Raw genomic sequence first — 14,189 nt, 5'->3', positions numbered from 1 at the left:
TAAAAGAGAGAAAAACGAGAGAGAGAGAGAGAAGAGACGGACTTTGGAGTGGATTAAATATGAATTTTGTGACTCATTTTGATGCATTAAATGATACGGGAGACAATTAATAACGAGGATAATTATGATTACGAGTTCATTGCACATCTAAGATATCCAACGACTTACTTCAACTTATCCTCTCCTTCCCCAATCTGATCTCTGGCTCAATCATTCACGTTATTAATCTGAGAGTAAATCTCATAAAAATCAACCTTAAACTCTTTCCAACAATCATGTGAATGACTTCCATAATCATTCATTCGCCTTAAACTCTTTGGGAATTCTCTGTTGACTTCATTGTGCGCCTGACTCTCAGGCAGAGCTATAGTCAGAGCCAAAGAGCTTTGCTTTCCATCCGATTTCCCCATAAATTTCGCAATTTTCTGGGCCCCCACAATCTTGTGGAGCCCGCGCTAATAGTCCGGAAATCTCCTGGCAATCATTTTTTTGAGGGCACCCGGGAAATCTCTCCTGGCTCGCCCTGTGTCAATATTATATCACATCCATTAAGGCTTGAAAGCAGCAAAAGAATATACATATATCCATACAATATGTGAGTATATATGTATGTATGTATCTGCAGATACACTCGATACGCGTGTCGTGTTCATTGCATAACCAATATCAATCATACAGTAAATTTAAATTGCATTGGCGCACATTTCCCACATTTCCCTTTCATGTTTGTCAAACCCAAAGCCCAAAGCCTCCTTTCACCTGTTGATGACCCACAAGCCTTTGCCCAGGAGTTCCTCCACCCCAGGGGGGCAAATACAATTCCCCTATGACTCCTTTTGGCTCGTAAAAAAGGAGTCTCCCTGGTGTCGTGTGCCGTGTGCTGGCAGCAATCCTTCGAGGCTGTGGAGCAGATTGCCTGCTCCCTGAGGGAAGTTTCCCCTTTTTATTTTCTCTTTAGGGTTGTGTCCACGACGTCAAACATAATAAATCATATTTACTTATTCTGAAATATATTTCCTACACTCCAGCGAGTACGAGACCGAGAGCGCGTGTGTCCTGGAACCTCCTTCTCCTCCCAGGACCAATAATAATTGAATTAGGTGCGCTCCAAGGACTCCCCTTGGATTTCCATAGAATTTTGGATTTTGTTGGGTACGACGACGACTAATGCGCAAAACTTGTTTGTTGTCCCGCGACTGTTGCAAGCTTTTCCTCGTCGTCGCTAATCCTGCCACAGGGACTCCGACTGACACTTGACTTTTCCTCCAACCCAACGAATCCTTAAGTTTTGGGGGGAAACTCAAGTACTTTGCCAGGATTGCTAGGATTTGCGAGGGTGGTTATGGCTTTTGGGCAGAGTTTTTACCTTTTGCTAGTGAATGGAACCAAGGGAAAATTCACACAGAAATCGATCATAATTCATTAATTTCTTATGATTTTCTATTGTTTAATTCCTATTAAATTTTAATTCTATTTTAAATAATTTAAATTTAAATTAAAGACTGAAAAATAATCTCCATTTTAGGGTGTTCTTCAGGTTGCAGTGCATCTACTGGCTCCTGTCATCTACTTTCCACTCTTTCCACTTTTTTGATCGATGTTTCCCCTTCCCACTACGATTTCATGGGCATATCCTCCTTCTCCCACTCTCCCACTCCTTTGGCTTATTTCATCAATGTTTCTTCCCTCTGTTTTCACCTTCTTTCATCGCGTGCTGCCAGCATCTGTCGCTTCTCTCTGATTTCTCTGTCGGTCGTGTCTCTGGTGATATAATAAAAATGTCAAACTCCTTACCCTGTGCTCTCCATCTGTTCGTCTGTCTGTCTGTCTTTCGGTCGCTTGTAATACATTTTATTCATCAAAATGCGTTTTTTTATGATTTGTCTCTTCTCCTGCTGCTGCTCCCCTGATGGGGCTGCAGCCTAGCCTCCTCTCTGCCTTGCTCTCCCCTTCTCTGCCACTCTATCTCTGTCTCTTCATCTGCTGTTTTTTGTGTTCGGGGTAGCAGCATTTGTTATGGCTCTGATGATGATGATATCCCCCCAGCGTGGTGGTGCGAGTCCTGCAGTTCACAAAGTGCTCCACTTAAGTATGCTATGTAAATCACCTGTGCGAGTGCCCCTGTCCCCTCCCCATTCCCTGAGATGTCAGTGGCGTCATTTTCTTTATTTCTTGCAGTTTGTTTGCCCCAAAGTGTCGCCCAAGGGGCATGGCGTGGAGCGTACAGACAGACACCTTTTGCCTGGGATTCTATTTAAACGGAATTATCTTCAGTCTGGCCTTATCTGCCCCAGCTCTGCCTCGGCTCCTGTGGCCCCTCCTTGCCCCTTAGCCTACATTATCTGCTTCTTGGCGGCACCTTCTCCGTTGGAAGCGACTCCTTGCAGGCAGAAGATTCCTCCCTTGGACAACATTTTTCGTTCGTTTCGCATTTAAATTGCTCTTTTTTTATTTGCGCCTTCTGTCCCCATTTTCCACCATTTCAACCAGCGGCGGGTAGGGGTAGGAGGCCTCTTAATTTATTCATAAGCCCCGATGGCGCCTTCTTTGGGGCATGCCACGTTCTACTTCTTGAGTGGGGCAACATCATTACTATTACTCATGCAGCGCCACACACACACACCGAACACTCGCCTACACATGCCACATGACGTGCGTGTGGCAACGTAACTCAACGTGCGCACCCTCTCCCCCTCCACCACCACCTCACGCTTCTCACTGTTTGTTTAGGACACATCACAGCAGTCACCTCCCTCTCCTCTAGAATATCCTAAAAGCCAAAGTTTCCTTTTCTTTTGGTTTTTTATTTTCCCAAGCAATTTTCACGTTCACCTGACTTTTCCCCCCCATCATTCACCCTCCTTCTGAGCCATCGCTCATCGCTTCTGCATGGGTTTCACAGATTTTCGCTGTATAATTATGCGCCTAGCCACGTGCCCCGGTGCCCCCGTGCCGCCCACACACACACACACACCTCTAGCACTTTCTCGTATAATACAGTTTGTGACAAAATCATAAGGTCCGACCACAATCCACAAACAATTTACAGTCGCAAATATATTTTAATTTCAATTAAATCTTTGCCAAAAAGGATACTTCTTTGGGACTACATTTCATTCCTCCAAAGATTAATCCGAATATAAAATAAATATTATTTAAATATATATCACTGAGAAGTTCCAGCAGTTCACTCGCTTTGATAGACGAAATTTCTATAGCTTCTGCTCTAGCGTCATGTACCACACTGTCTGTCTTCCCTCCGTGGAGCGGTGCAGGGGGCGGGGTGGACCACTTCCTCATTTTGCATTCAAAACACTTGTGACAGTTTAACAAATTTGGAATTTAAATTGCGCCTGCACTTAACTACGGGAGAGGACCAAAAGGATGATGAGGAGAGGCTGGGGCCCAAAGGAGATGATGGGTTAGAAGATTGGGCCTCCTCCTGTGGTGTGGCGCTGGCACCTGTTGGGGCTCGCATGTGTGTGTGTGTCTGTGCATAAATCTGTTGCCTTAATCGTTATCGCCTAAGAGGATGCCTTGTTTTTGTTATGGGAGAGCGAAACGAGGCGTAGGAGTCGCTTAATTTTGCACAATCCTCTAGCAATTCCGCAATTATGAAAGGGAGAACGAGAGGCAGTGGCAGAACAAGTGGCAGTGCCACATCCTCCCCCACAACAACCACAAATTCCTCCATCAGTGCGGAGGCAGGGGCAAAACTTTTGGGTTTTAGGGAATAAAGCCAAAAAGCAAAAGCAAACCCCCCAAAGAATCCTGGGAAGATGCCTGGAAAGTTCAAGTTATTATCAAGTTTTCACCTCCCCCTGCTCCCCTGCGACTGCTGCTGCTTCTGCTCTCTCTCTCTTTGGTTTTTTCCAACTCTCATTGTTGTTTTTCCCACGAGTATTAAGTGGCAGCTTTTACTCCCTACTCCCTCCGACCCACACTCTGGGACAGGTAGCATGCCCCTTACCACCCCTTCTGTTCCTCCCACAAATGGAAACTCGAACTTAAAATTACGACTCCGCTCTGAAATGAAATTAAAATGGTTTCTCTTCTCTTTTTTCTGTTTGTGTGTGTATGCGAGAGGTAGTTTGTTATTGTCTGTCTGCTGCATATTGAGGCACGTTAAACAGTCCCTGCCCCCTCCTGCAACCCACCATTGCTCCCCGTCCCTACCGCCATCCCTCGCCTTTGGGCCAAGTTTAAATTGGTTTTATGTTAAAGCCAAATGAATGAGTGGAGTGGACTGGAGGAGCTTCAGGTCGAGGTCCAGGAGGGGCCTGGCCTCCACTCGTGGAACATCCAGGAAATGAAATTTCTTGCGAATTCCTTTTTCTTTTCTTTGCGAAATGGAAAAGGGAAAAGCAGGAGAGGGAACGGTAACGGGAGAGCAGTGGTGCCTCTTCACAGGCACACTTGAAGAGTGGCCGCCGCTTAACGGGAGTTTGAAGGCTTGTCAAACACACACACAGACCCCCCTCCAGTTGCACTCCCCGAAATGTTTTGAAATATTTCATGCACTTGACAATCCATGCCCCCCAGGGAGTGGGACAGAGTGGCAGCCCGAGGATGAGAGCATTTCAAATAAATGATCCGTGATGTATTAGTCGAGGCCTGACCTTGAAGGCCCCACCTCCAGCCTCCCACAGAATATTAACCCCTCTAAAGGGGCAGGTTCTTAAGATTTTTTAAAGAGACAATTTACTGGGCAAAAGTTAGAGTTTTTTCCCACTTTTTTTTAACAGAAATAATCCATGAAATTCCATGAAAGTCCTTAATTATCCTCAAAAATATTATCCTTCAAATACAGCCATAAAAAAACCCCATCTCTTATCATAATTTTATCTTTAACAAAAGCAACTTTTCTTTGACACTTTTCCTTTTGTTTCTCCTCTTGCCAAGTGTCAAGCGGTCACATCACACCCACCGCTGGCATTGCAGGGTTAATTGTTTGTTTGTTTCCTTTTTTTTTCTTTTTCTTTTTCTTTTTCTTTTTTTTTTTGTATTTTTTAAGTGTCAGGAGGCGGCTCTCTAATGCAGTGTTTTGCCCGTCAAAAGAAAAGCAGATTTTTCTTTCTTTTCTTTATCCATTTGTTTGTTTTTTGTATTATTTCTGAACACATTGTTCTCTGGGGGCAGCAGGCTGGGTAGGGGAGAGAAGTGTAGAGAGGGAGGAGTGCCAAGGAGTGCGAGGGGTAGAGGTGCTTAGGAGAACTGTATTCCTCTCTTTCTGCTGACATATACACGTATGACTCTCTCTCTTCAGTTCCCTCTCTTCATTTCCATTATCAGCAGACGCTGCGGGAGAACTTCCAACGAAAGCTAAAGCAAGGTAAATATATTTTGGAGGCGTACGAACATGTTTGATCATGCACGATGGCCTCGATTGCTCTCGCACTTCTCTTACCCTCTGCTTAACACACCCTGCGAATAACCACTGCAGCGCATCTACAAACACCAACACAAACACCTACACCTATTGTCTCTGGGTTGTGGGAGGCAGTGGGAAGCCACACCCACAGCAGCCAGCCCCAAACAATCAACAAGAACAACAATCAGTGGAGGAGCCAGAGACAGAGGCATTATAATGCAATGCGATTCGTATAATGCCGCTGCAATCTACTGCTGCCATTCTGCTGTGGTGGGTGCTTAAGCGCACATAATACAGCACATACTCGTACCCATTATGCTCAGGACGGAGATTGGGTGGGTGGGTGGCTGGGGTACTCCCAACTAATAATCCCACAACAGAGCCACTAAGCCACGAGCAACAGAGGAGAATACCCTGGGATATTCAACAACGATGCGGAAGGGGAAACGATTGCAGAATCGTTTTACAGACGTTCATCTTCCGGAAGTGCAAGCACTATCTCTGGATATGGGGAATACTTATTCTACAGATTAAACAATGTGCTAAGTGCACTCTTCGCTAATCAGCAGTGCTATAAGTAGATAATCAATGGCTTTATCTTTTCTAGATTCTCTTTGCATTTCCCTATAAACCATATATCCCACAGACCCCACACCGCCCGCCCCCTCTCACTCTATCCACATTTATCGTAGTTTTGCAAACTCCACTTGAGAGTAAATTTCCCTGCAATTTTATCCTTTCACGCGCTTCAAGTGTCCATTCATTATGGCCCCTTAAGTCCTGCCAGTGGCAGTGGAGAGGCAGTGCCATTGGCAGTGGCAGGGGGAATCAGGAGTGAAGGCTTGCAAAGGCCTAAAGGATTCACCCGTTAGATTGGAAATCGCATGGGCGGATGGTGGGGTGGTGCACTCAAGGACGAGCCCCGGAAGCGGAGGCCTGCCTGCCAGCCTGCATCGATATTATAATGCGGCAGCAACCTCTGTCTGTGCTCTCTATCGACTATCTCTCTCCGCTCGCTCGCTCTGTCTATCTGTTGCTCTGCGTAAAGTCCGATACTTGGTTATCGATGGGAAGGGGCTGGAGCTTCCTCAGGGGCACGTTCCACCAAGAGGAAGCACTTAAAATATCTGCGCACGCATGACTGATGATGACGACTACTTAAGGGCCTTCTACTTCTGCCTAGAGAGAGCCTAGAGGCAGGTGGAGTCCTTCCCGTATTTTGTATTTTATACGTTTGCTTTCGTGCCGTGCCACTGTTTGCTGTACGTGCCCCAAATGCCGCCCACATAATTACTAGGCCACCAAACTCAGCGTCAATCTTTGCAAAATTAATCGAACATCATCGTGTGGGGCAGCAAACATCTTTGCATCGCATTACAGCAAATGGCAGGCAAAGACCTGCCATCTACACTACTCCCGACATTAAATAGCCCCCGAGGCGGTGGCAAGTGCAAACACGTTCCGCCCCATTCCTTCGATGTGGAGTTTGACACTCTACATCTGGAGAGTAGAGCACACAGATACTCAGATAGATACACAGATACATTGTCCCTCCCCCCCATGATTCAATGGATGTATCTCTGATGATAACGGTTGGATAATTATAATTATATGCAGAGACAAACAAAGAAACACCAGCCAGCCAGCCATCCATCCATCGATTGGAGTTGTGGCCTAGAAAGCAAGGCTTTAATTGAACATAAACTTAATTAAATCTCATCAACAAATTGCCTACATCCACAGCCACACAGCCACAGCTGCAGCCATTCAATTACTTTAAACTCTAAAGACAAATTTGATTAGTTTTGAATTAGGTTTGAGGTTGTGCAAAAAAAAAAAACTACCATGCTAAACTGTTTGTTCAATTAAATTGAGTTGAGCTATTGATTAAGAAGATTATTACGAGTATTGTGTATATTCCCTTTATTTGAAGCCTCCAGTTCCTACAACTTCATCTCTTAAAAAATAAAAAGCACTCCCCAATCATCATACATTTACTATTTTTATCTGCATAACCCACTTACCACCGATAAACTGGTAAACAGAGAGAGAGTCTTCTTATCCGATTCGCTTGTCTTAGGTCAGGGCCAGAGATAGTTGTCACGGATAAACAAACACGTAGATGCTACGATCCGCTGCAAGCTGCAAGACTACACTACGTGACTATGACTCCATAAACAGAATCCGAAACTGGAGAAAAAAGCGGAAGAAAATAAATAGGAAAAAATACACAAAAACAAAACAAAAACACAGAAATTAAAGTGAAAGAAATCCCGCCGCAACAATAACTTCCACTTCCCCTTCCACATTATATGGAATTTCTATCAATTGCAGAGCTCCTCCTTTTCCTTACTCCCTCCCTTTCCCTTAAACTTTGTGGGTGTGTGTGTTTTTTGTTGTTGATGATTGTAATTCAATGCGACTGTGTGACTTCATTCTGTGACTTTTTATCAATTTGTCTGCTGCTTGTATTTACCCCCCTCCCCCTTTATGCGTGTCACAGCGTGTTGAAGGAAAGGGCGAAAGGAAGGCGAAACAGTTAAGCGCATTTGATGCTTCAAAAGCAGAAAAGAAACTAGGAGAAGAAGATTTTGGACTTACCGTGGTCGAATAGTTGATGCCGTGTAAAAGACACAAGATTACATGCTAAACAGAGCATAAGACCCTGAGCGAAGAGCCATCGCTTGTTTCACTGTATGCATCCCCTTTCGTTTGCTTCCAGAATGGTATTCTTGGACCTTGGACCGAGTACAACCAATGCAGAACTCTGCCATAAATAGAACACACCCGCGCACAAAGAGCACAATAAGCGATGATCAAACAGATAAGAAGAGACTAACGACAGCAGAGAGCATGGGAGAGAGAGAGATAGAGATGCAAAAATTTAAAGGTGTGTATGTATGAGTATTGCAGTACTTGCAGTTTCTGCTGAGAGCAGAAAGAGAAAGAGTAGAAAGAGAAGCTTTTAAGCAGTCGAAGCAGTCGGGAAGCCCTCCTCCATATGCAATGTTTTCAATATAAAAAGTGCGTAAAGCACTCGTTGTGTGAAACGGCTTGGATGCAGCGAAAGGGAGATGGCGTACTTACACTTTCTGTTAGTTTTAACCCTTTCAAGTCTTAACACTTTAAAGACCCACCCATCGTCTGCTGCTAGTTTCTAGGCTCTCTCTCTCCAGCGAATATACCCCTAAATTTACTTTCCTCATACCCTATACAAAAAAATTCACAATAAATATTATGCTACTCTAAGCTCTAAGAGAATTACATGACAGCAGCAGCAGCGCAGCTCCAAAAGCAGAGCTCCGCTCCCGACAACAGCATCCGACGACATTGTGCCCCCCCACCCCAGCACCCAACACAAAAAATGGAAAAAACTAGAAAGAGAGCTATCCCTCACCCTCACTCTCTTTCACTGTCTCGGAAGTGGTTTTGGGAAAGAGCAGAAAGAAATGAAAGAAATAAGCGTTATTATCGTTATTACGTGAGCAAAATACATACGCAACAAGACAACAACAGCAGATACAAAAGCAAAAATAAGAACGAGAACTAAGTAGCAACAGCAACAGCAAAAGAAAAAACCTTAAGCAGTACTATATATTAACAAACAATAACAGAAACCCTAAAGAGGAAGAGTGAAGGGAAGTAGAGTAGATGATGACGAAGACGTTGACGAAGGCGATGGCGAAGGCGCAGACGACGGGGAACGAAACCGGCGACGAGAAGTCAGGAAGCCGGAGAAGGAGCAGTAGGTAACAAAGTCACCAAAGTGCAAGTGGAAGGGACGGAAACACGAGATGGAGAAGTTGGAGCAGGGTATATTAAGCAGAAGGTAAGGGGACCTATGGGCGAATGATGGAGAATTCTGGAGACTGGTTTGCCCCACATTAAATTTACCCTGCGAAATCACCAGGGTACGTATGGGAAAGGGTCAGTAAGAGACATGAGGATTGACAGATGCAGAGAGGGAAAGGGTGAGCCAGAGAGAGGAAGGAAATGGACAGACTGGGGGGGCCACTGGTCACATCTTGAGATGAGAAGTGATTTCAGTGAGCGCTCTTATACCACTTCTACTTCTTATATATGTATGTATATGTATGGTATGGTATGGTATGGTATGGCATGGTATGGTATGTTGTACATCTTATTGCTTCTAAAAGTATAAATATACACAATATACATATACATATACATATACACACATATACTAACGCACTTTAAGGACACACACACACGCAATCAAGATAAATGGACACACGTACGTATCCTTGGACGTGAAGAGTGCACTTATCAAAAAAGAAACAGTAGGAGAAAAGTAGAAGAAAAGTAGCGCCAAAATGAAATTGCATTGAAGCATAGCATAGCAATCTATGACGATGAGAGAGAGAGAGAAAAACAGAGAACGCGACTGAGTGATAGATAGATAGATAGATAGATAACAGTATTCCCACACACATAACCATCCAACCATCAATCCTTACAGAAATTGATTTGTAACATAATGCCGACAATTTCGAATGCCAAATGACAGCTAAATGAGGCTCACATGAACCCACAAAAGAGGAGCAACAGCCACACAGTTCCAAAGAGAGAGAGAGAGAGAGAGAGAGAGGAGAGGCTTAATTATGACCAAACAATGGCGGCAAAACCCCACAAAATCCCAATACAAAATACGGCACCAAACAATGGCGGAACCCCGAACATCAGCAATGAAATCAGAATTCAAAATGAAATTTGTCGATATTATTGTTTGTTTGCAATGTGAAATGCAGCTACATATTGTTGAATGTATATTGAAGTACGTACGATATGTACAGTGACAGCTCTGCTTAAAGGACAGCCACAATGATTGGGGCAGGAATTCAGTAAATAAAGAGATTCTGCCATGCAGCAAAACTTCTTCCTTTGACTCCTTCCGAAACACTACGAAAAATCTTCTATTGAATTTGCATTCAATTACATTAGCTTGAGGCTTTTAGCTTCCCGCCTCAGCATCTTCCTACCCCCATTTTGCATCCCCTACAAATTATGCAATTCCCAAAGTAAACTCTCTCGCATCCCTGCAAATCGATCAGTAAACCCCTTTTTTTGGGTAATCATTCTCTCACTTTACCCCTTTTTTCGCTTCGCCCACACACACATCGCGGCTGCCATTAAATAGATTCCACAGAATCCACGAATCTGTATCTGAATCTGAATCGAATTTCATTCCGCTGCTTGTAGTCCTATTCAAATTACGGCGGATTTGCAGCCACTCTCTCTCTCTCTCTCTCTCTTGCTCTGGCCATGGAACAGAACAGAACAACATATGGCCGCAGACATCGTCCCACAGAATGGCTTCCTCTTCCTCCCTTAGGGTCTGCTGCAGTGGCAGGGGGAATGATGGGTAAACATGGCCGAATGCCATTGGATTTGAGCTGCTTATGCCAGGGATTTAGTTATAAATTCACCCCACAACATGCCGAAGAGGGGCAGGGCATATGGTAACCCCCCATGCGAATTGAAATTTAATGCAAATGGAAATGTTGCAAACCAGAAAAACAAAAAAAAATACACACACAGAAGAGAGAACCACATTATTTGTAGCATACATAATGGGTAGAGGGAGAGCCACACTTGCCACAGACAGACAGTCGCAGTGGCAACAGTTTGAGGCATGAGCGTCAAACAAAAATCAAAGCACAAATACATTGAATCTCCTATATTCCTGTTTTGTTTACTCTATTTTTTATGCATGATTTTTCATGATTTTTTCCATAGATTTCTGTTTTTTCGTAGTTTTTTTGATAATTTTTTCATTAGTTTCCCTTTTTTTTTTTAATTTGAATTTAAGCAACGCATTGGATGAGTGTTTTTGTACGTTAAGCCCTTATGTACTTTATTTTTCGACTGAATGCATCTTGTTTGATTTTGACACATTGATAAAAAAGAAAAATAACACAAAGTAAAGGAAAAGCCATCTAAAAACAATGAAAACCAATACAAAAACTATGCAACAAATACGTAAATAATGACAAAAACCATCACGAAACCCAAAAGGAAGGAATTCTCATACGCAAAATAAAGAAATATTGGAAAACCTTCGACCAAAAAATATGAACAAGAGATTATAAAATATTCCCTGAAAATCCAAAAGCCGCCACACACACCGAGGAAAAGTGCAGGCAGGGGGAGGCGAGCAAGGCAGGGTGTAAAAAAATCAGTTACAATATTGAAATATTTTATGAGCGAAAAGCTCCGCCTCCTCGGTCTGTTTCATGGCCGTGGCATCAACGTCTCCTCCCCCTCCTGCAACAATCATCTCTCTGCCACACCAACACACATCGAAGGGGCAGGCAGGCGCGCGTTACGTCCTCTTCCGGATTTTGTGGACCATCACACATTGCCTCCTTTCTCCCCTTCTGTTACCCTCCGTGGAGAATCCTTGTGTCTTTTTTTTGGCTTTCACTCAACGCGAGCGACACTTAAAGCGCTTTAAAAGCAAATTTATCTGTCATTTCCTTAAATGCCAGAGGCTCAGACATGGCCCCATGGTCCCAGGACATTCATCCTCTTCGTCCTTCTGCTCTTCAAAGACAATTGCATTTACTGCCGAGGGTAGGAGGAGGACTCTTCCCATCCCTCTAAAGGGGTTCTACTTCTCCTTCTCTGAAGGAGTAGCATTATAGACACACTCCAATATTGATTTATTGAGTTGCTTCCCACATTTTATCCTGGCCTCCTGCTCTTTCCCCATATGTCCTGCTGCTCGAGTCCTTCTCCTTTCCTTTTCGGCTTTCCTCTTTTCTTTCCGCAAACAATAAAAATAGCTGTAAACCGAAGTTTGGGGCTTTCTGGGTATTTTTTGGGGACCCAAAATTCACTCTTCAGGTTAATCTCCTTTCCCTTCCCGCCTTTTGTCCTTCCCCACGACACTGTTAAAACTTTAAGTCTAATGACTTTTATAGATACTTCAACCATAAGTCCATCTTCTCATTCTTTGCCCCTGCAGGCCCTCTCCTTCCATCTTGTGGCCATCTCTCCTCCCCTTTTTTAGCCATGTGTGGCAGTTGTGTGGCCAATGAACTTGTGATTGTGGCAACACAGAGTCTTAGCCGGGGATTGGCAGAACTCAAGTGGAAAAGGAGCTCCTGCTGCTTCAGCTCCTGCTCCTGAGGATGAGAACCCACACACACACACACAAAAGGCCAAAAAGCTCATAATGCATTAAGCCCAATCCCAGCACTAAAGAGAGCGCCGGAAAGGGAAGGGGCAGCAGAGAGAAGTGGGGGGAAACAGGAACCATGAATATTATCTATCCTCTTTTATTGGCTTCCCCTTGGGGAGAATATTATTTGATTTTACTTGATTTTGGTTTATGCTTTTATGATCAGCTTATTTAGGTCTTAACAGTTAATAGTTTTTGGCCAGGATTTTATGGTCAATAGAGAGAGACGGCTAGGAAGAGATGGGAGGGGAGGGGAGAGAAAGGTGAAAAGGCTAAGAGCAGAAAAGGCGAATAGAAGAGGTAAGGGAGATGGAACGAAGAGCGCTGGCAAGCAGCAACTCCAAAAATATCAAAATTTGAAAAGATAAAAAATACCCAAAATGAATGGTAAAATATTAATTTAAATTTTGATTTAATTCTATTTGTTTATCCCTCCCTTAAGGAACATTTCTTATGTGAATTTCAATAATTTCAGTATCTTCTGATACTTATCCCCTCCTCTTTCTCTCTTCCATTCTTATTTTCTTTCTTATTCCCATTTATCATGGACAATGGCATTGCGGCAGAAAGCAATCCCAGAAGGAAGCCTCGTTCTGTGGCCCATAATCATCGCTGGAGCCAAAGTAGGAGGATGGGCAATGCAGTACCCCAGGACACAACACAGCCCCTCCCCGCTCCACACTCCCAGAGGCAATAGCTGGAATAAATCGTCCTATATATAGCGAGTACTCCACTATATATTGTATATACCTTATTCATGTGCATATATCATCGGAGCTTTATTACACACCCCCTCTCCCCCGAAAACCCCATCCTCCTGGCAGTCCTCTTCTTTTTCCTGCTCAAGCCCTCCTCCTTCTTTTCCGTACTGCACCTTCGTTTCCCCTTCACTTTTCTCTGTTGCAATAAAAATGTTGAATGCGAAGGACTACAAATTGCCACAAGGCACACACACAGAAGTGGCACCACCGCGTCCTGCAGCGGTGCCGAATGAAAGGCAGGTGTTGCCACCATTTTATTGTCGCCTCCGAGTGGGGGGAATTCTTTAATTTGAAGACAGCCCCCACATATGTTCTATGAGCAGAAGGGAAACATCCTGCTGAGTACATCCTCCCCAAAGGATACTCCGTATATCCGTACCTGTAAGAATGAGAATATGTTACCACCTGGTAAACAATCTTGTTGTTTAATTGACAGACAATTTTAATGATTAAAACGAGTGAAACATTTCGCATTCATTTCCTCCCATCTCTTCCCGCTCGCTACGCTCTCTCTTCCCATAGAACCAAAGCTCCTCTCAGGGCTTTAGACGGAAATTAATGGGGCTATAGAGGGGGTATGGGGGGTACTGTTTATGGACTGCCAAATGGCAGAGCAAAGTGCAAACGAATGGGCGGCAAAAGTGCGCCAGAGGAAGAGATTGGGGGAGAGAGAGTGAAACAAATTCCTCTCCAGCAGTGTTTTTTATTGCAAATGGAAATGGAACTCAGGAATCGGAGGCAGAGGCAAAGTGCTGGGGGAATGCAGCCCCTTCCTGGGATTAGCATTCCCAATTAGATGGGAAATTACACACAGAATTAGAGACAATTAAAAAGAGATACGCGAGATACGAGA

At 44.0% G+C, this 14,189-nt stretch overlaps 1 protein-coding gene across 3 annotated transcripts in view; it reads right to left on the bottom strand.

Moving 5' to 3' along the window:
- LOC111070107 (cadherin-87A) overlaps positions 1-14,189 on the bottom strand; it is a 62,758-nt gene that overhangs the window by 11,595 nt on the left and 36,974 nt on the right. The window contains exon 4 of one of the 3 annotated variants that reach the window (XM_022360429.2): positions 7,396-7,561. The exons of the other annotated variants lie outside the window; for them this stretch is intronic. The gene's annotated coding sequence lies outside the window, so the exon portion shown is untranslated. The remainder of the gene's footprint in view (positions 1-7,395; positions 7,562-14,189) is intronic. 3 annotated transcript variants of the gene reach the window in all.

The sequence above is a fragment of the Drosophila obscura genome, unplaced genomic scaffold (genome assembly GCF_018151105.1).
Source record: "Drosophila obscura isolate BZ-5 IFL unplaced genomic scaffold, ASM1815110v1 contig_4, whole genome shotgun sequence".
NCBI lineage: Eukaryota > Metazoa > Arthropoda > Insecta > Diptera > Drosophilidae > Drosophila > Drosophila obscura.
Note: the sequence above shows the minus strand (reverse complement) of the source record. Positions and strands in the feature narration are given on the sequence as shown.